The following is a 22,927-nucleotide window of genomic DNA, read 5'->3' on the forward strand; positions in this document are numbered from 1 at the left end:
ACCTTTTCAGCCTTCTGATACATCTTCGTCGCCTTCTTCTTGGCGGCCGCTGTACAAAAGCCTCCCACTGGTCCACGAAAAAACATATTACAAGCAGCAAAAAAGTCAATAGGATAAGAGACGCTTTGAGTCCATTTTTGCGTCCTTCTTTGAAGGACGTGCAAAGCAGTTTATAATAAAAATAATAATAATAATAATAATAATAATAATAATAATAATTATAGTAGTAATAATAATAATAATAATAATAATAATAATAATAATGATACTAATAATAATAATAATAATAATAATAATAATAATAATAATAATAATAATAATAATAATAATAATAAAAGAAGTTAAATTCCATTATCATCGCAGTTAATCTGAATTACAATGTGGTTACAATTGTACAACTGCTGGTGTCATCAAGCCTTTAGACTTGAACCATGTGTCGACAATCTTGTTAGGTGATTAATTTTATAAAATTACATACTGTTAATAAATCAATGATCATGAGGGACTGGGTTACAATAAGTTTCATATCAAAATTACAAATAAATTTATTCTTATATAAGTTAAAAAATGGATATAAAGTGTAAAAATCTAAAGATCGTTGAAAGCTAAAATAGTGCTTGGGAAAAAACTACGGCGCAATCTTTCTGTCCTGCATTTAGTTATAAGTTTAGTTATATTAGTTTTAATGTATATTTATTAGCGCTTCTCGTTTGGTAGTGATGCATGAGCTGTCTCTTCATTGGAAGAAATTTAACACTTACAGGGGGTCCTCCTCTTGAGATCTTTTCAAGAGTTTTAACACAAAGTTCACTACGTATTTCGTCTATTGTTCTTAAATTTAGGAAATGAAGAGCTTCTGAGTAGGAAAGCGCGGGAATTATGATTTTGAAAGCACGTTTCTGTATGCGTTCTGAGAGGTAGGAGGGAAGAAGAGTTAAATACCCCTGAAGTATGACCATATATGGTCATGTGGTGGGAAATTTGAATTTCTTTAATTAGCTGTAACTTAACGTCTTTTGTTCTGATTGAGATGGGGTTTTCACCAGAAATCATAAAATTCTATGCTGAAAACCTATACAACATTTTTCATATTATTTCCTGAATTTTAATTCTGACGCCAAATTTGGACATAATTTAAGACGTCAAAATAGCAGTCAATAGAATGAAACCAATTGCTAGGTAATTTATCCTCCTACTTACCTTCCAAGTCTCGTTACATTGATGTATTCTACTTGCGTATATAGCCTATAACTCTCAGTTTTGAGAGTTGCGGGAGGAAAAGCCCTAGTAACCGACCATTGTGATCTCAAGTTACTTCGGGCAAAATGCCTAACTCCAAAAATCCTCTATACGGACACTTCAAAAACGCGAGAAAACTGCCGCGATTTTGTTGACAACTGCACATTGTTAGGCTACTCACTCTACCCACTAGACTTATCTACAACAGAATAGATAGTGAGTAGCGTAGCCTATAAGAGAACAGCATTTGTGATAGAACGCTAGTAGATTTATACTAATACTACATAGAATGTTAAGTTGGCATCTTAATTTATTGCTCCGGCTTTACACCTGACAATATTGAAAATAAGCTTCTATTCCTTGCGAACTACACGGTTTCCAAAAATGATCACTCGATATCTCACACGAGAAAGTTCATAAATCAGAGACAAAGCTTTAACGTCTCAAGGTTGGCATCTTATTTCTCCTCAGAAGCCTATTAAATAAGGAAAGCAGCTAGGAAATTAAAATCAACAATCTAACAAGATACGTTCACCAAGCCCCAGTTAAAAAAAACACTGATAATATGCCTCCCATCCGCGTTTGTCTAACCAGATGTGTGAGCTCATTACAGTGGAACCTCGATTTTACGAAATTGCAAGGAGACATAACAGCAAAATCATATCGTTAAATAGGGCAATAGTTGTAAGCGAACTCCCGATTTATAACTAACTGTACATGTTGCCGGAACACAGAATGTTGATCGTTAAATAAAGAATATCGTTTTGACGTTAGATTGATGATCGTAAAATCGGGGGTTCCTCTGCATTTACATTCATTTTTTCATCCATCACGAGTATATTGCGAAGTCACAGAATGACTGGCTCCCAGTTCGCTTGATTAGTCAGTTGGAAGAACACAGCACCGGCATCGCAGAGGTCATCGGTTTGAATGCCGTTGAATTTTTGCAAGCTTTCTTTTCCCAACTGCTTCAGTTGCATACTAATTTCGAGAATTTTTTTTTTCTATTCAATTGGTTGACTGTGTTTGAAATTTGTGCCGCTGGTACAACTTGAGTTAATATCCATCTTTGGTGTTAACGAATCTATTAGCGCCAGTTCCCAACGACTACTCTACAATCTGATTGACTGCAGTTATCCCTTATATATGTTTCATATATTTACATTTAGTTATCTCTTTGTTTTTAAACTTTTACATTCCGTGGCCTTTTTTTGTATTAAAAAATAATAATAATTCGTTCCAGATTTCAACGTAGGAGAGTCCATTCGGCAACTTCACTCGATGACACAATACCATTGTGAAAGATGCTTTTTAATTAATAAAAAAAATAACAACAACAACAACAACAACTAAATACGGTTTAATATTTCTTAGGAGCGATGTCACTCTTTTTCTGCTGTAAAATGACCATGTCTATAGAATCCCGATTGACGACTGTAAGCACAGTGGCATATCTTGATATCTCAATAAAGAAACTCGGCTATGTCTCGCCAACGATCAGCACAAACGGACAGCCACGTTTAGTGTCGTCAATAAGCAACGGCGTGGTAAATGCTTGGACCTTGTTATAAATAACATGATTTTATTAAGACAAACCCCTCACATCTGGAGTAAGACTTCAGTCCATTTACCAATTCTGTCTTTAGCCTATTCTGGAAAAAAACTCGCAAACGTACGCTAGAAAATTACGAACGTACAAAAGAAAATATTTAACTGGAAAGGTGTTTCAGACGTCATCTTCTGTTGTCCAAGATCTCTTTCAGGTCGGCAAAAGGGATTCAGAGTACGCGAACACATTCCTGTCTGTTTCGATTTGGTTAGCTGAAGATTTTAGAAACAGAAGCCTACCCTTCAATTTACCAGGCGAATTTTGCTCTGTTATCGATGAATCAAACTTTCCTTGTTACGAAAGTTTCAGATTGCTTGACTGACAAAGAAAAATGTCTTTCTTTACGATTCAATTTTAGATTATAAGGTCATTTAGGCCTTCCGGACAGATTCTCACTAACATGAGCTGAACGTTTGCGTTTACCGAAAACATGTTTCAGATCCCTTTGTTAATACAATAATACAGCAAATAACAGCGAACTTTTATCCACATGTATGAAGGAAATAGATGGGGAAAGTTCAGAAATTCTCCTACTAATAATCTTATCTTTTGTTTGTTTCTATACGCTCTCTGACGCTGATTTTGGAAGTGCATTTCAAGATTTTAAAAAGGTATTGGCACTTATAAAACTGATTACCTACCAAGATTGTCGACACATGGTTCATATCTAAAGGCTTGATGACATCTGCCTTTATTCCACTCTTACTACGTCTCCTTGAACACCTTTTCAGCCTCCTTAAACATTTTCGTCTCCTCCTTCTTGGCAACCGCACTACAAAAGCCTCCCCCAGGTCCGCCAGAACGCATATCACAAGCAGCAATAAATTAACAGGATAAAGAGACGCTTTGATTCCATTCTAAAGTCTTACTTTGAAAAACGTACAAAGCAATTTAGTTCCCAGCAGCTTGGATTCTGAGGTTGTTCTCGACGTGCGAATTAAATTATTGGCCCAGCCTAGCCCACCAAATCATTACTTCGATCTCACCGCTTCTGATATTCTGCATTCTTGTCACCCAATAATAAAAGATTCGCAATTTCTTAGATTACCTGGAGAGGAGGAGGTCAACGGCTAACACGTCTAACATATTGAGTATGCCAGTAATACGGCGCACATCAGTACCTGTTTCCGGCAATGCATTAATGCGCCAATGCGCCGATATCAACCCAAGTAAGAATTGATGTGTGCTGTAAATGAATACAATACTAATAGGGCTTCCGTTGATAACAGTAATTTTGTTTTTATTATTACTGAAGGAATTACCTTGTTTTTAAATAAAATCTTCTTAGTACTTCATTGATGCCAGATAGTGTTTAAGACATGGCTTAATAATGAGCAGATCTTTAAAAGGTATTAGTCTTGATACTTTTTCAAGCAGTTTTTAAAAAAAATGACCCGTCCTCAAAAAGAGAGTCCCGACGCCTCAGAAAAATTTGTCGGAAATTGGACCTGGTCTCAATGTTGTAAACTGCAGATGTTGCTTTGAAAAAAAGTATCTAAACATTTGTTGACATTAGAAAGTAAACCACAGTTACTTCAGCGGATACTTGTGGCCAACAATATAATAACATTACAGAAGTAACCCTAAATCTTATGATTGGCATATAATTGTGCAAGGAAACAATTTATTATAAGTTCTTTGTAAATTTCACAAGGTGATGTGATTGCTAAAACAGATGTAAGCCTAAGAGGGGCTCTCATTTTGTCACTTAACATCCCAATTAAGGTCAGACAGCCACTTTTATTATCCACCAATGTTTATTTTCCCCAAATATAAGGAATATTCCTTATGCGGGGAAAATGTTCATAGATAATTGACAGTAGATATATGTGTGCTTTTAGTCTGATTTGTTATTTTTCAAATACATAATGCCACAACAATGTAGATATTCTGGAAACCACGTTTGCTTTTCTCTCTCCTTGATTTCGATATTCTATTTTTAGTTAATTGGTAAATGTTGGTAAATTACATGAATACTCCCAATACTATCAATTTGGTAAATTCCGGTTAAAATTTAAAAAGTTATAGGTCAGGCAGGTTTGAATGGATTGCCTTCAGTGAGAACTTTGCATGTTCTGGAAACAACTAGTTAGCTAAAATGATATGTTTTCGATGTTCTTTTTTGACTTGGTTCCTGAAGTATACACATTTCCAAGAGTCAAACACCAAACTAAAACGAGTTACTCAGATTTGACATTGAATTTTTCAGTGGAAATCGCAGACACATTTTTTTGAAAACGGCGTTTTTCTTTTCTAGCATGAACCAGAACTAGTCTAGAAAACTCATTTTATTAAAACATTGCATTTGGTTTTACTTCTACATAACTCTATTATACATAGAATCTTAAGTTGGCATCTTAATTCAATGCTCCGGCTTCACACCGTGAAAGATTCAGAGCGTGCATTCTCTACAAACTACATGGTTTCGAAAAATCATCCGTCGATATTTCAACTGAGAAACTTCATAAATCATCGATCAGAGACAAAGGTTCAACGTCTGAAGGTGGGCATCTTATTCTTCCTCAGAAGTCTAATAAGAAAAACAACAAACGAAATTAAAATCAACAATCTAACAAGATACGCATACAAAGAGCCCTGGTTAAACACACATTGATCATATGCTTATCAGCTGCGATTATCAACCAGATGTGTGAGCCTACTGCCAGGATCTATGATATCCAGAGAAATAAATTCCCGATCTCATGAAGTTTAGCTGAATGTGTTTATATTACCCATGCTTGGTGTTGATAAATCTACTGGCGTCAGTACTTTTATCTTTTCTTATTCCGTGACATTTCTATCTTTTTTTTTTAGTTTATTCGGTACTACATTACTTGATGACACAATCCCGTCGGAGCGATTCTTTCCTCTCCTGTAAAATTGCTATTTCTATGGAATACCGATCAAAGATTGACAGCTCAATGGTATATGCTCATATCTTAATTAGGAAAAATCATGTCTTGCTAAAGATAACCACAAAAGGAAAACAGCGCTTAGTGTCCTCAATAGGCAATGTCGTGTTAATGCTTTAACACAAACATAAATAACATGTTTTGTATTTTAAGACAAAAACCTTACATCTGGAATACGACTCGACTCAGCTCCATTCACCAATTCAGCCTTTAGCCTATTCCATGAATCTAGATCTAGAACGCAACTATCAGGGGACAGGCGAACAAGAGTATTTAACTGGAAAGGTGTTTCAGACGTCAACTTTTGTTTTCAGTGTACAATAGCACAGTTCGATCTGTTAGAGGAAAAAAATTCTGAAATTCTTCCTCGCAATTATCTTCTCTTCTCGTTCTTTTTTTTTTTTTTTTTTTTTCTGTACGTTCACGGCGTTTATTTAATTTTGGAAGCGCATTTAATGATTTTAACAAGGTTTTGGAAACTGATCATCTACCAAGATTGTCGAAACAGCGTTGATATCTATAGACTTGATATCATCTGCCTTTATTCCACCCGAACTCCTTCTTCTTGAACACCCTTTCAGCCTTCTGGAACAACTTCGACTCCTTGGCCTTCTTCTTGTCGGCCGGTCAAAAGCTCCTCCCTGGTCCATCAGTACGCATATGATAAGGGTAAAAATAGTGAACAGGATAAAGAGACGCTTTGAATCCATTCTTGAGTATTGCTTTGGAGAACGTGCAAAGCAACTTAGTTCCAGGCAGCACGTATATCTGAAGTTGTTCCCGGCGTTCGAATCGAACTGTTGGCCTAACGTAGCCTAGTTCATCAAAAACCTCTTCTGGTCTGCTGCATTCGTGTCACCCAATATGAAAAGATTCGCAGTCATTAATTTACCTCGAGCGGAGGAGGAGACTATGTGATATGTGAGGTCTGTCAGACACATTACCATTATTTTTCTGATGGTAAATACTGTTTAAGGTTACTTCAAACCTTCGCGGGTGCCTTCCCGAAAAAAAGTTCGTAAGCGTGATTATTTTAGGAAAGCACCACAATCTATATATCGATTAAAAAAGGTTATTTAATGAAGAATTCGATAAAATTGTCAGAAGTCAGTTTTTGTTATTCCTTTGCTAAGGGGAAGGAAGCCGGTAAACAGTAAAATGACAGAACGTCATTCAATTGAATTAATCGGGTATCAAACGTGATCTCTGATGAAATGTAACTGCACAGTGTTAGTCACAAACCATCAATTTCTCAAAGTGTGTGAACATTTCCCCGTATTCCTATTGGTTTTCTTTTAATAGATCTGTCAAGTTCCAGTAAAAAAGAAGTTGGAAACGTGTTACGTTCCGAGGCCGCCTGGAAGGAAGTTTTTGATTTTAAATAAATGCGGACACAGGTTTGTTCCTCGTTGTTCAGTTAACTTTCGGACCAAATTTCGCGAAAATTCCGTCAATTCTATATACACTATTATTAACAATTGGTTTACGCTTCAGTAGCGTTCCTCGAGATACGAAGCACTCGATAAGTTTAGAAAGCACGAGAGATGCGTGCGCCTCGAGCAACGCTAGCTTCTTGAGTGCTCTCCAAACTTCCCAAGTGCTTCATATCTCGATCGATGAACGGACAGCTGACACATAAACAAATTGTTTAATAACATTTTCGACAAGGTAGTGTAACCCGTTGATTCTAGGTTGACCAGAGGTTTACCAAGCATTCACCCAACTTCCAAAGTGGTAAAAATAAAAATGTTCAGTAAAAATACACAACTTACAGGGTAAAAGAAGCAACACCTCTTTGGTCTGAGGTAGTTAAGGTTTCTAATTCTCGAATAAAATACACTGGTTGCTATTTAAAAATTTTCCAATAAACAAACTTGAAAATTCTATTCTCGCGTTACAAAGGGAGAATTCACACGTCTTCTCTCCATCGTAGCTTCCCATGGTGACGTCGAAGAGTGTGTTTGAATTTCTCTTTTGCCATGGGTTTCCTTTGCTGAAAAGGAGTGATTGTCTTGCCTGTATAATTGTATGGCGGTCGTCGGGTGAGATGGACACGTAATTGGATGCGAAGTCTAGTGCGCGCTTGAGCAGTAATTCAGATATCGAGGGGTAGAATTCAACGACATCGAAACTGATAAATGCCGAGGTACGGTTATTCGGTAAGTTCTTGTACCATGCTAACACGGAGGACGTGTTCTTCCACTGGTTTACGTTTGTGGCATTTACAAGTTTCTTGTTGATTTTCTCAAGGATTTGCTTGCTTATTCTTCCTATCTCCTGCTTCGATGGGTTGATCAATCGGCAAGTAGGTTTGTTGACAAAATTATCCTTATGGTCTTTTAGTGTAAAAAATGCTTCTTTTATAGCTGTTGCCTCGACCCTGTCATCTATGTTAAGTTTCTTGGTGATTACTTTCGCTTCGGCGTCAATTATGCGTAGTTGTCCTTTGTCGGCTTTCTTGTAAGTTTTAGTTATGTTTGCGTCTAGTAGTTTAGTGTACTTTGCGGTTTCTAGTTTGTAAAAGTTGGTAGATTTATCGGCCTTGACAAGTAAGCGGTTGTCGTTTTTAACTGATCTAATGTCTTCGTCTAGGTCTCTTTGGAACTGGCAGTTAATATCCTTGAATTTGATGTTGTGGAGGCTTTCATCTCTTCAATGGCGGGTGGGCAGTTCTTGGTCTTGAACCCAAACAGTCCGGCACAGTTATCAAATTTGATAACCGGGACCAAAACAAACTATTAGCCAATCAAACCGCAACTTACAGTTCACGTGACATGTTATCATAGCAACCATCTTCTTTCAATATGATGGCCATTTCAATACGAAAACATTTTGATGGGGCTCTAATTCAACATTCGATTTCGGTCGCACAGTGAATTGTGCACAAGGAAAGGTTTAGAATAGGAATTTTGGCCTGACATCAGGAAAATACGGTACAATCTTTGTCCATAATTAATTGACAAAGCTCATTTTGATATCTATCGAAAGCCTCATAGCGTCGTCGTGGACCGAGGAAACCTCGAGCGGTTTTGGCTGAAGCACAGAATTCCTGAGCGATAGCCGATCAAAAAGAAACACCAATCCCAAGAAAATAACTTCCATCAAAGATGCTTGTTTATTCCCTTTATTGCATAAACATTAACATGATTTGAACTTCTTGTTGCCGTGCTCCTCTCCTTCTTGTCCTTCGTCAATCTGTATGAATGAAGAAATGTTGCGTTATAACTAACTTTAAAAATGGGACTTCAAATAAATTTTGTTTCTTTCTTGTACCAGGGATTTCGAAAGTGCAGGAGGCGATGATTCGATTGAGCAGCGACGTGTGTAGAGTCGCTTCGATCTGTCCTAAATAATTGAAGCGACGTACTGCAATAGAAGTGCAACGGACAAGTCCCGTTTAAATTGTTCTTGAAAGGGCGTATTGAGGTTGTTTGCTGTGGCTCAAAGCTCGAACTGTTATGAGTCTGGCATCACACGGGATTAAAACACCAAGCATAAATTTGTAAAGGATAATTACATTTTGGGAAAATCGTAAAATCGTACTGTGAAGGCATACCTCAACATCCGGCATGTCACCTTCATCACCGAGCTCTGAAATCACTCTCTGTGGTTACTGTCGGCTGGCTGGTTATCTAACGACGAGAACTGAAATAGAAATATTACAGTCATGTAAATGTAAGCTTAAATGTACTACCTAGAAAAATACGAATTATTTCCGTTCGTATCCGATCATATTAGTAACGATACTGAACAAGACAAAGACATGTAATTGCCAAGGAGGCATTTCCGGAACAAAGCGTTCGATAGTTTTCGACTGAGTTGTTTATCAAAATCGTTCCTGGATAACTTAATTTTGAAATCCTACCCTTCATCACTAGACTTTCCCACAGTCCATGAGCTCCTTTTTATCTCTATTAAGAAAGTATTGTACTCGGCCTATTTGCTTGCCAGCAACATCTCTCAGCCTGATCTCTCAACGTACAGGCTTTCTTGGCACTCTTGAACATCTAGACAATGTTCGACAATTCCTCCGGTATTTCTTCCACCGAGGGCAACTCGCATTGTCAGTTAAAAAGGACCCCTGTTTCCAAAGGTTAAGTAGCTATTTTTCTCTCGGTGGAAATCAATGCCGGCTGCCTTCATTTCTAGTCATCCTAGAAGCAAGAGTAATTAACAATGGCGGTCAGTAGCGGAATCAGACCGCAAATCAAAATATCATAGTGCCCTCTTACAATTCTTCATGCCCTCCGGCAAATAAGTGTTGAATCGAAAGATATATTAATGAAGATCACAACATTATTTTCTTCGTGTACCACAAAAATTCCCAACTACCCTAAAGTTGATGGCAAAGACAATAAACATACCTGAAAGGGACTGTCATTTCGTACCACCTCTTCAAATCGCAAGGGAAGATCTCGCATAATTCTTTCCCGATGGTCGCCATTGTTGCAGGGCCTTGAAGTTTATTGTGCTATCGATGTTCATGCCTGGAATTCTGGGTATGGAACGCGAACACAATCGAAAAATTACCGAAACAATTGAACGCTCTCCGAAAACTCACCGAGCTCTGGGCTGGCGCCATGTTGTGACGTCACGCGGTTATCAAATTTGATAACTGTGCCGGACTGCCAAAAGTTTCTTTCGCCGCAGTTTGTTCTGTGTTTAAGAAGTGGAAAGCTTTCCATCTCATCCTACATAAAAACTGTTCTGTCTTGTCGATCAATTGCGTGATGTAGGTCTTTCTCGATGCGACAGGGATGTTCTTCGTTGAGTAATTGAACGATACGCGTTCCATGTATGGCTCTTCGGTAAGACAGTGCTCAATTATTAGGAGCGTGATAATTCAGGCGTTGATCACCAGTGAAGCCAATGGAGTGCTCTACAAGAAAGGAGCGGTTATAGAAGTAGCTGGACTACTCAATTTGAGCACATATGTATCTAATACAAATTTGTTTCGTAGATCAACGCAAGGTTGATCCACTCCTCAGTAATCTCCATACACAATGAAGTATCGTTAAAGGCTATATCAGCAATATGAACGCGTGACATTTGACCGTTAAAACGAATGCTTACAGAATTTTAAAAGATGCACGAGCGCGCGCGTTTGTTTAACTATTGTATCTAAGAATGTATTTTCTTCGGTGCCTGCAGGTAGACAAGAGTTCATCACGCTTGTTTAAGGTTGCCATTTCGGGCCTACATATTATAAAGAATTTCTCTGCGATGCAGAGATTGCATCGCTTTGAAATGTTAGTGTAGGCTCTGGCTTTGTCAATAATTTTCCATATATTTAAACCGCGGTTCAAATATATGTTCAAATATAATTATATGTTAAGAGCCGTTGTCAGTAACTTTCGAGAATCCGGCGACAGAAGCGAAAATTCGAATTTTTTTTTATTTGCCCCAAAAGACCCTTTTGGTGAACTATTTTCAAAAATAATATTCAAAAGTTCCAGCGAATTTTTTTTTTCGGCAAAAATTAGGAAAGTTCGAAATCGGCCTCAACGTGCCCGATGGCCCGATTGAAATTATGCAAATTAGTACATTTTCAAAACTCTCGTTCAAGACAAGGCAACGTTTTCTCGAGTTGACACTTTCACAATCGTTTTTACATCCCTTTTACTTGCTTCCAAACTATATTTTATCTCGACCTGAACATTCTTTCATTTGAAGTTAGCAACGTAAAGAATACAATGTTTGCTATTTCTTAGACAGAGTGATTTTAGCCATATTTCAGATGACCATATCATCGGGGGTATACGAATATACTGGTAATGAAATAACTTTTTTGAACGGGTAATTTTTCTTATTTATCATGTTCAAATATTTAGTTTGGCCCGTGAAAAGCGAGCGCGTTAGGTCGAGATGTGTGGAATGCACTTTGACACAATTCGCCATTTCAGCACTGCATGTTCCTCCTGTAACTTTGCACGTGTCAATACAGTTCACGGAAGCTTTTAGATAAAAGCCAAGGTCTCTGGTTTCATTTCATGCTTTAATACACGTAAATAACTAGCTTTAAACTTGAGAGCTCCCCATATTAGCATTAAGTCATCAAATAATTCGTTTCAGGTAAAATTTTCGAGTTTATATTGAGCCGTTCAAGTGAGATGAAAGAGCCGTTCCCAGGGAAACAACTTGAAATCAGTGAAATTAATACCCTGTCTCTCATATCACGCTACACTTCCAAACTACCGTTATTTTTAAGCTAGAAAGTGTAAATGCTCCCTTTTTACGTGACCTAAAACAGAATTTGCCTTAAATGTTACGAATAAAGTCCACTGCAATAAAAAACTGAAAAAATCGCGCACCGACGTAAATGCAAACATCAGCCGTTTCTCAACTCGCCACATGGATGAAACGCGTCCGTTGTTTTACCTCTGTATACATTTATGACCAGAAAGTAGAAACAAAAATTCTTCTCTATGCCCATCTGTATAAAAACACTTGCCAACCAAGCTTTTGTTTTTCTGTGTGTTTGTCGAAAATACTGAAGAATAGTGCAACATTGTTACTGACTACTTGACTCATTCAATTACAACCGGATAGCACGACTGAATACTAGATATAAATAAATGCTCTTACTTCTCTGCAATCGTTACTCACATTATATACGGCGATGTCACATCCCCGAGGCAAGGCTGAAAGTTGTCTCAAATTCCGCATATTAGAAATTTGAAGTTTTGAACAACACAGGAACGCGAATAACTTTCAGTGCGTGACAAGTGAAATGTGATACGCAAGCGCGCGAAAAGAACAGGAATAAGCTTTGTCAATATTTGCGCTTGTCAGTGATGACAGTGCGAAAATAATTTGAAATTACAAGATGAAATTGAGACAAGTCAAGGTTTGCAAGGTATATTTAATGGACTGAAACGATAATCATGTAGTTTTCCTCCTCCGAGATTCACTCTGTATTGTCTGTGTCGGATTCTCATCAATAACATTACAGGAAAAGTGAAACCGAAATTAATTTACAAATCAAGTTAACAAATTAAGACCTTTTGAAACCTCAATGCGGTATATCAATACTATCCTCAAACAAAAAGCTAATACACTTAGGAGAGTGAAGTTTGTCTTTCGCCATGGATCAATGCTCAAAAGTTGTGGATCAAGCTCAAAAGGTGCGCAAGATTTGCAATGTGTTATACGGTTAATCAATGCAATAAGGACGTTTACCATGAATGGAACGAAAAAACAAAAAAAAGACTTCTTTTCAGGTTAACGTGTTAAAATACAATAGGCCTTATCGCGGTTTTCGACGCCATTTTGACGAGTAGGCAAACAGACTTGAAATAACAGTGTTTGTATGGAAATTCGACGTCAAATAATTTTCATAAAACATTGCTGCTGAAAAATTCATGTATTGTAAACTTTTAGCATTAGGAAAAGGATTTTAAGAAAAGAAATTGGAGGGATGTTACTGTGCCAGAAAGCGTCCAGTCGTGTTTTGAACTTTCCATACATTTGTCTGTAAAGCGAACCAGCCGTGAACTGTAGTACTATAAATAGTTCGCAGGAAAAAAAATACAGGAAAATGTATGAAAAGTTCAAAACACGACTGGACGCTTTCTGGCACAGTTACATCCCTCCAATTTTTTTTCTTAAAATCCTTTTCCTAATGCCAAAAGTTTCCAATTCATGAATTTTTCAGCAGCAATGTTTTATCATTTTATGAAAATTATTTGACATCGAATTTCCAGACAAACACTGTTATTTCACGCCTGTTTGCCTACTCTTCAAAATGGCGTCGAAAACCGTGATAAAGCCTATTGCAGTCAAATATTTAACGTAGCTTTAATGTCAGTTTGAAATGAGTCAATGATGGTGATAAAATGTTAACTGGAAATACACAACATTATTCTGCATTATTGCTGACGGTAGAGCTGATCGAATTTCAAGATAAGAGTTTAACCTTAATTTATTTTCTATAGTGCGCACTTGTGTCAAAGGACAAGGGGCACGACTGGTATTTCTCAGATGTTCGTGTTCGGTCTAAAAGACGGTGTTATCTCTTATCTCACTGTTCAAGTCTGACGTTGTCATTGTTAAATCCTCCTAGCGTGCTCCAGAGTATCCACCACTCAAACAGCCTTTGAAAAGGCCAGTGAGAGTATCTTTTGAACCTGTGTACCAGAGTCTAGTGATTATTCAATTTATAGTGGTCTTTATATGGAATTGGTTGAAGATATAACTTATTACGAGTTCCATTTGGATTAGGTTAAGCCACAGTGCATACATTGATCATGATGAACAACGACTCTAAAAAAATAGGGGAAAATCAGAAAAGGAAATAAAATGTTCTTTCATGCTCTTAGTTTCACTCAAATGAAAACACTTTACCTGCCCTTTCTAGCAACAACACTATTTCGTCCTGAATTTCTTCATAGGCCGGATTTTTTGTGCCTGTATAGGTGCGAGCGAACGCCCTTTTTGTATTGATTAAGCGTAACACATTGCAAATATTGCGCATTTTTTAAACTTGATCGATCCGCACGGAGAGGTTCCATGGCGAAAGAAAAACATTACTCTCCTAAATATATTAGCGTTTTGTTTGAGGATAGTATTGAAATAGCGCATCGAGACCTCGAAAGCTCTTGATTTGTTTACTTTTCATTTTAGTTAATTTCGGCTTTATTTTGAGGAAAATAAAGGTTGTTGTTGTTGTTGTTGATGAGAATTCGGTAAAATCCCCCCCGGGGGGGATACATGATTTTCGTTTCAATCCGGCAATCAAATATACCTTGCAGACCTTGACTTGTCTTAATTTCTTCTTGTAATTTCAAAAATTATTTTCGCACTGTCATCACAAGCGTAAATGTTGACACAGCTTATTCCTGTGCTTTTCGCGCGCTTGCGTATCACATTTCACTTGTCACGCAATGAAAGTTGTTCGCGTTGTTCAAAACTTTAAATTTCTAATATGCGGAATTTGAGACAACTTTCAGCCTTGCCTCTAAGATGTGATATCGCTGGATATAATGTGAGTAACGATTGGAGAGAATTAAGAGCATTTTTTTATATCTAGTATTCATGATCAGTCGTGTTATCCGGTTGTGATTGAATGAGTCAAGTAGTCAGCAACAATGTTGCACTATTCTTCAGTAGTTTCGACAAACACACAGAAAAACAAAAGCTTGGTTGGCAAGTGTTTTTATACAGATGGGCATAGAGAAGAATTTTTGTTTCTACTTTCTGGTCATAAATGTATACAGAGGTAAAACAACGGACGCGTTTCACCCATGTGGCGAGTTGAGAAACGGCTGATGTTTACATTTACGTCGGTGCGCAATTTTTTTAGTTTTTTATTGCAGTGGACTTTATTCGTAACATTTAAGGCAAATTCTGTTTTAGGTCACGCAAAAAGGGAGCATTTACACTTTCTAGCTTAAAAATAACGGTAGTTTGGAAGTGTAGCATGATATGAGAGACAGGGTATTAATTTCACTGATTTCGAGTTGTTTCCCTGGGAACGGCTCTTTCATCTCACTTGAACGGCTCAATATAAACTCGAAAATTTCACCTGAAACGAATCATTTGATGACTTAATGCTAATATAGGGAGCTCTCAAGTTTAAAGCTAGTTATTTACGTGTATTAAAGCATGAAATGAAACCAGAGACCTTGGCTTTTATCTAAAAGCTTCCGTGAACTGTATCACGTGCAAAGTAACAGGAGGAACATGAAGTGCTGAAATGGCGAATTATGTCAAAGTGCATTCCACACATCTCGACCTAACGCGCTCGCTTTTCACGGGCCAAACTAAATATTTGAACATGATAAATAAGAAAAATTACCCGTTCAAAAAAGTTATTTCATTACCAGTATATTCGTATACCCCCGATGATATGGTCATCTGAAATATGGCTAAAATCACTCTATCTAAGAAATAGCAAACATTGTATTCTTTACGTTGCTAACTTCAAATGAAAGAATGTTCAGGTCGAGATAAAATATAGTTTGGAAGCAAGTAAAAGGGATGTAAAAACGATTGTGAAAGTGTCAACTCGAGAAAACGTTGCCTTGTCTTGAACGAGAGTTTTGAAAATGTACTAATTTGCATAATTTCAATCGGGCCATCGGGCACGTTGAGGCCGATTTCGAACTTTCCTAATTTTTGCCGAAAAAAAAAATCGCTGGAACTTTTGAATATTATTTTTGAAAATAGTTCACCAAAAGGGTCTTTTGGGGCAAATAAAAAAAAATTCGAATTTTCGCTTCTGTCGCCGGATTCTCGAAAGTTACTGACAACGGCTCTTAAGTATACGCAGTTTAAATATATGTCCCATATATTTACATTCATTTATTCATCCATCACGGGCTTATTATGAACTCACAGAATGACCAGCTGCCACTTGGATTGATAGCTGAATCGGTAGAGCTTTTCACCGGTATCACAGAGGTCATGGGTTTGTAACCCGTTGAAGCCTGTATTTTTTAGGCCATTTTTTTGGCAACTGCTTAAGTTGCGTAGTAACTGCGAGGACCTTTCTTCCATTTACTTTGTTGACTGTGTTTGAAATTTGTGCTGCTAGCACGCATTGATATATTATCCACCTTTATTAAATTCTCAGCTTCGGATATTGCTTTTCTAACGTTCTGATTGGTTCACTAAATCTCGGTTATCAGCTCATATACCGTAGTTTGACCTTATTTGGAAAACGAATGCCCCAGGTGTCGCTAAGCTAATTTTTTTTCGGCGGGAAGCGAAAGTTTCTTCAGAAAAATGTAGAAAAAAAAAAAGAAAAGGAAGAAATACCAAACAATGCAATCAAAATATTACAACAATAAAAGGCACAAAGTTCGGTATGACACTATTTAATGGTACGTATCTCTGAAGTTTCCTTTAAAATCAGAAAAATTGCACGATTTTACGATGTACATTACATAAACTTAACAACAACAACAATAACAACCGGTTACCTTCAAAAATTTCAGGATGGCTTGCAAATCCTTGCGGTAAGAGGTTAAAACTGATCGAAGAAATTTCTCAAGAAGAGCTTAATGCCTGCCTTTATGTTTCTACGCATTTACGAGGACTCCAGTTACAAAAGTTCATCTATGAAATCCGTACGAGCAGCGGCCATAATGTTCGTTTCCGTCGCTCGGCACCACTCAGCAAAACATTTGCACAAACGTGCACAGCTCTTACGCTTCTCGATAAGCTTGAAGCTTAAAAACTTGCACTGAATGCTTGATTCAGTGAGGTTGTACCTCGTACACTTGAACTTGCCTTAAGTGTTTTAAAACGTCTGGAGGAATTCAGTGCAGCGTAAAAAAAAGCCGTCCTTGATCCCTTCCTTCGCTCGGCACCACACAGCAAAACATTTGCTCAAATGTGCACAACAATTTCGCTTCTCGATGAGCTGGAACTTCAAAAGCACTTGAATGCTTGTCTCAGAAAGGTGGTAGCTCGTACATTTAAACGTTTCTTGCATTTGAGATGTCCGACTGTGTTTGATCTTCTTCGCTTTGGATTTTTCATTCAACTCGGTTTGCAAAGAGCTGCGCGTGTCATGTGATCATTAATTTTCGCGCGCTTTTGTAGGTAGTTGCCTCAACATCCGGTCGTTTTAATTTGAAAGAAATTTTAACTTAAAATAAAATTCAGTAAACTTCAAAAGCAATACCCAAACGCGGAAAATTTAATAAAACAATTATTCCATTCGCGCTTGTTGGATATGAGATTGGTTATAGCCAACTCGGCGCTTCGCGCCTCGTTGGCTATTTACCATCTCATATCCAACGCGCGCTCATGGAATAATTGTTAATTAGCGTTAATATACCTACTAGCGTCAGTCCTAACAATCTGATAAACTACAATTATCACTTTTTTTTTTTTAACTTTTCTATTCCGTGACATTTTTTGTAGTAAAAAAAGTAATATCTCAGGCATATTAAGGCATGGCCAAAAGCCTCATTTGCATAAAATCAGAAAACAATCATAACATTTCGTGGATTGAACAAAGAAACGTCAAACTTGGCAGTCTTATGAAACCTGATGACCTTAACTGATTCTTGCTTTAATGTGTGGAACATTTTGGTCACGTGACCATTAAATGATGATTAACGTCTAAAATCTTTAAAGTAAAACGGGGTATATAAAACAAACTATCATCAAACCTTTTCGGGTGTCATACTATTACACTATGAAAGTTCATTATTAATTAGCCTTGTATGGTGGTACCTGTCATTCCTATCAAAAGTTATTAAGTCATTTCTAATGTCACGTGACCTATTTCCCTTAATTACAGGACTGCTATTTAATGTGGACACGCAAACAAGGCTAATTCATTTTAAGCCCTTAACATGTAAACGTATGACACCAAAAGAGATTAAATACTATTTCATTTTATATACCCCATTTGGCCTAGAAGATCTTTAACAATCAATGATCATTTACAGGTCACGTGACCAAAATGCTTATCACTTTGAAGCAAAAATCAGTTAAGGTCTTCAAGTTTTATATAACTACCAAGTTTGACAGTTTTTTGTTTAATGTACGAAATGTTATGATTGTTTTCTATTTTTTATGCAAATGAGGCTTTTGGCCATGCCTTAATATGCCTGAGTATAATTCGTAATAACATTTTCAACAAGGTAGTTCAACCCGTTGATTCTATTTTGACCAGAGATTTACCAAACATTCACCCAATGTGCAAAGTGGTAAAAACAACCCCGTGTTCAGTAAAATACACAACGTACAGGTTAAAAGAAGCAACACCCCTTTAGTCTAAGATAGTTAAAGTTTACAATTATCGAATAAAATACACTGTTTTCCATTTAAACATTTTCCAAAAAAACAAACTTGAAATTTTGTTCCTGACGTTACAAAGTGATAATGTAGTTTCCTGTCGCAAGGACATGTGTTTGCTTACGCAAGATTTACGCAGTTGTCACGTTTTATCGATGAAAATAGAAAGAAAAAAGAACAACTGAAGCTTTCCTAAATAAAAATTTTATTCAGAAAAGTCTTGTTTTAAGATGCAAAGGCGTGCAATTTTTAATCCGATACAATAAAAGCGCAAGCGAAATTGAATTTAAAAGTGAATTTATCAAACCGTGCGGCGCACAGTTTTTAAAAACTTCGCAATAAAACTGTTACGAATACGAACAATCGGTCAATTAGAAAAGGATATGAGTACAAATTCACAATCAAGCCTGTACTTTCATGGAATTGGATTCCCACAAGTACTCGAATATTACAAAGAAAGTCTGTGGCTTAAATAATGATCTGAGATGTCCGCTTGCTCGTCGGCTGAATAAAACGATAAAAAATCAAGCACAATTGTGTTTTCCTTCCGAGAAAGCGAAGTTAGCCTCAGAAAATTAATAGTTTTACGAGACAAGATTACACTGTCCCGGTTTGTTCTCTTTTTCTTCTTTTCTTTCTTTCTTTTTATTTTCGGGAGTTAAAAACCCTAATCCCAAAGATACAGTAAGCAGATCTTCTTCAGAAGCTGTTTCGCCTGTTGCAATCTGTATATGTAGTTAAACTTTTTGCTGAAGCTTTTTCTCGCTTTTGAAAGCAAAATGCCAAAGTCATTCACAAAGAAATTTTTCTTCTCGAGGCATTTGTTTGTTTACGTCATCAGCGTGCACAATTTAACAAATAGATTCCATTTTGCCGTGCGTCTGTACTCTGATAACGCACAGATGACGTCTAAACGTGGTGAGAACAAAGAAGTACGCTACGAGCCGCAGGCGAGTAGCGTGACTGATGTTCTCGCCAAGTTTTGACGTCCTCTGTGCCTTATCAGAGTACAGATCCACGGCAAAATGGAATCTATTTGTTTTATACAATAGCCAAGACATTTCAACACATTTCGTGAGCGAGCATCGCGTTGCCTGAGCTGAGTCAAAAACGTTCCAGCAAACTTAGTTTTGGACTACTACACACATGCAATTGTGATCTTCCAAATTAAAGTGTAATCCGAAAGAATTTCACTAACAATATTTTCAAAACTAACCTTTATTCCAGAAGGAAATCCTGACACCAAAATATTACAGTATGTAAGTCGCTTCACTGCGATTTGTAATCGATGACTCGCCATTACCGGATTTCTATCGGCGACATATTTCGACAAATATTTGCTTCCTTTTCACGTCACAACAAAGTTCTAGCTTTCCTATCCTGGTTGAGGCCACTCTCAACAGTCTTTGTCCAATTTTTTATTGGACAGTTTTCCTTTCCTGAGAAAATTTGCCTGTGTTTGTCCGCTACTCGCAAAAACAGTTTACAAAACTTCGTTGACCAGTCGCTCTCGCTGGATTCTAGACTCTGATCACGTGCGCCGGTCACACCACTCGATGACGTCAATCGTGCGTCTATACTCTAATCACACACTCCTCTAGACCAATCAAAACGCGAGTTTTACAAAGTCTATTGTATAAAGAAATATGAAGCACGCAAGAGCAATTGAACTTGATTACACGAATTTACTAGCTATGTTATAATATTAGTTATGCGGGGAAAAGGTTCACAGATAACTGAAAAGATAACATGAATCAGAAATAGTCAATAAAACTCATTTTATTAGAACATTGCATTTCGTTTGACTTCTAAATAATTCTATTAATACATAGAATCTTAAGTTGGCATCTTAATTCATTGCTCCAGCTTCAAACCTTAAAAGATTCAGAGCTTGCATTCTTTACAAACCACATGGTTTTGAAAAATCATCCGTCGATATTTCACGTGAGCCGAAACTTCATAAATCATCGATCAGAGACAAAGGTTCAACGTCTGAAGGTGGGCATCTTATTCTTCCTCAGAAGTCTAATAAGAAAAACAACAAACGAAATTAAAATCAACAATCTAACAAGATACGCATACAAAGAGCCCTGGTTAAACACACACTGATAATATGCTTATCATCTGCATTTATCATACCAGATGTGTGAGCCTACTGCCATGATCTATGATATCCAGAGAAATAAATTCCCGATCTCATGAAGTTTAGCTGAATGTGTTTATATTACCCATGCTTGGTGTTGATGAATCTACTAGCGTCAGTTTCGAGACAACTACTCTATAAACTGATTAAATACACCTCTCTTTGTACTTTTATTTTTTTTTATTCCGTGACATTTCTATCTTTTTTTTTTTAGTTTATTCGGTACTACATTACTTGATGACACAGTCCCGTCGGAGCGATTCTTTTTTCTCCTGTAAAATTACCATTTCTATGGAATCCCGATCAAAAATTGACAGCTCAATGGTATATGTTCATATCTTAATTAGGAAAAATCATGTCTCGCCAAAGATAACCACACAAGGAAAAAAAAACGCTTAGTGTCCTCAATAAGCAATGTCCTGCTAAATGCTTTAACACTAACATAAATAACATGATTTGTATTTTAAGACAAAAACCTTACATCTGGATACGGCTCGACGCAGCTCCATTCACCAATTCAGTCTTTAGCCTATTCTATGAATCTAGATCTAGAACAAAATTATCAGGGGACAGGCGAACAAGAGTATTTAACTGGAAAGGTGTTTTAGACATCATCTTCTGTTTCCAGGGTACAATAGTACAGTTCGATCTGTTAGAGGGAAAAAATTTCTGAAATTCTTCGCACCAATTATCTTCTCTTTCTGTTTTTTTTTTTTTTTTTTTTTTTTCCGTACGTTCACGGCGCTTATTTAATTTTGGATGCGCATTTAATGATTTTAACAAGGTTTTGGAAACTGATCACCTACCAAGATTGTCGAAACAGCGTTGATATCTATAGGCTTGATATCATCTGCCTTTATTCCACTCGAACTCCTTCTTCTTGAACACCCTTTCAGCCTTCTAGAACAACTTCGACTCCTTGGCCTTCTTCTTGTCGGCCGGTCAAAAGCTCCTCCCTGGTCCATCAGTACGTATATGATAAGCGTAAAAATAGTCAACAGAATAAAGAGACGCTTTGAATCCATTCTTGAGTATTACTTTGGAGAACGGCAAAGCAACTTAGTTCCAGGCAGCACGTATATCTGAAGTTGTTCCCGGCGTTCGAATCGAACTGTTGGCCTAACGTAGCCTAGTTCATCAAAAACTTCTTCTGGTCTGCTGCATTCATGTCACCCAATATGAAAAGATTCGCAGTCATTAATTTACCTCGAGCGGAGGAGGAGACTATGTGATGTGTGAGGTGTGTCAGATACATTACCATTATTTTACTAATGGTAAATGCTGTTTAAGGTTACTCCAAACCTTCGCGGGTGCAATCCCGAAGAAAAATTCGTAAGCGTGATTATTTTAGGACAATCTATATATCAACCGCAATCTATATATCGATTAAAAAAGGATATTTAATGACGAACTCGATAAAATTGTCAGAAGTCAGTTTTGGTTATACCTCTGCTAAGGCTAAGGAAGCCGGTAAACAGTAAAATGACAGAACGTCATTCAATTTAATTAATCGGGTATCAAACGTGATCTGTGGTGAAATGTAGCTGCACAGTTTTAATCACAAACCATCAATCTCTCAAAGTGTGTGGGCATTTCCCCGTATTCCAATTGGTTTTCTTTTAATAGATCTGTCAAGTTCCAGTAGAAAAGAGGTTGGAAACGTGTTGCGTTCCGAGGCCGCCTGGAAAGAAGTTTTTCATTTTAAATAAATGCGGACACAGTTTTGTTCCTCGTTGTTCAGTTAACTTTCGGACCAAAATTCGCGAAATTCCGTCAATTCTACATACCCTATTATTAACAATTGGTTCATGCGTCAGGGGTGTTCTTCGAGATATGCAGCACTCGTTAAGTTTGGAGAGCACGAAAGATGCGTGCGCCTCGAGCAACGCTAGCTTCTTGAGTGCTCTCCAAACTTCCCAAGTGCTTCATATCTCGATGAACGCACAGCTGACTCATAAACTAATTGTTTAATCACATTTTCAGCAACGTAGTGTAACCCGTTGATTCTAAGTCGACCAGAGGTTTACCAAGCATTCACCTTATGTGGAAAGTGGTAAAAACAAAAACATGCGCAGTAAAAGTACCCAATTTACAGGGTAAAAGAACGCCCCTTTGGTCTAAAGTAGTTAAAGTTCCAGAGTAAAATACGCTGGTTGCCATTTAAAAATTGTCTAATAAACAAAATTGAAAATTTGATACCTGCGTTACAAAGGGAGAATTCAGTTTCCACTTGCAAGGACATGTGTTCTTTTACGCAAGATTTACGCAGTT

At 37.2% G+C, this 22,927-nt stretch overlaps 1 protein-coding gene and 2 long non-coding RNA genes across 6 annotated transcripts in view; 1 reads left to right on the forward strand and 2 right to left on the reverse strand.

The window, feature by feature from the left end:
* Positions 1-22,927, forward strand: part of LOC146459316 (uncharacterized) — a 329,226-nt gene that overhangs the window by 80,361 nt on the left and 225,938 nt on the right. The gene's annotated exons all lie outside the window — the stretch shown is intronic.
* LOC146459322 (uncharacterized) overlaps positions 1,026-22,927 on the reverse strand; it is a 49,040-nt gene continuing 27,138 nt past the window's right edge. The window contains exons 2-3 of the long non-coding RNA XR_014857967.1: positions 3,490-3,571; positions 1,026-1,714 (exon numbers count right to left, since the gene is read on the reverse strand). This is a non-coding gene — a long non-coding RNA (uncharacterized LOC146459322). The remainder of the gene's footprint in view (positions 1,715-3,489; positions 3,572-22,927) is intronic.
* Positions 4,280-21,958, reverse strand: LOC146459323 (uncharacterized). 4 transcript variants are annotated; one of them, XR_014857996.1, is made up of 3 exons: positions 21,463-21,958; positions 20,508-20,538; positions 4,280-5,327 (listed from the first exon to the last, which is right to left on the reverse strand). It is a non-coding gene; the product is annotated as an uncharacterized LOC146459323 (long non-coding RNA). The 4 variants fall into 4 exon arrangements; XR_014857997.1 differs by lacking the exon at positions 20,508-20,538 and having other exon boundaries at positions 4,280-5,378; XR_014857994.1 differs by lacking the exons at positions 20,508-20,538; positions 21,463-21,958 and adding an exon at positions 6,252-7,004 and having other exon boundaries at positions 4,280-5,378.

The sequence above is a fragment of the Pavona decussata genome, unplaced genomic scaffold (genome assembly GCF_977016875.1).
Source record: "Pavona decussata unplaced genomic scaffold, jaPavDecu1.1 SCAFFOLD_220, whole genome shotgun sequence".
Classification (NCBI taxonomy): Eukaryota; Metazoa; Cnidaria; class Anthozoa; order Scleractinia; family Agariciidae; genus Pavona; species Pavona decussata.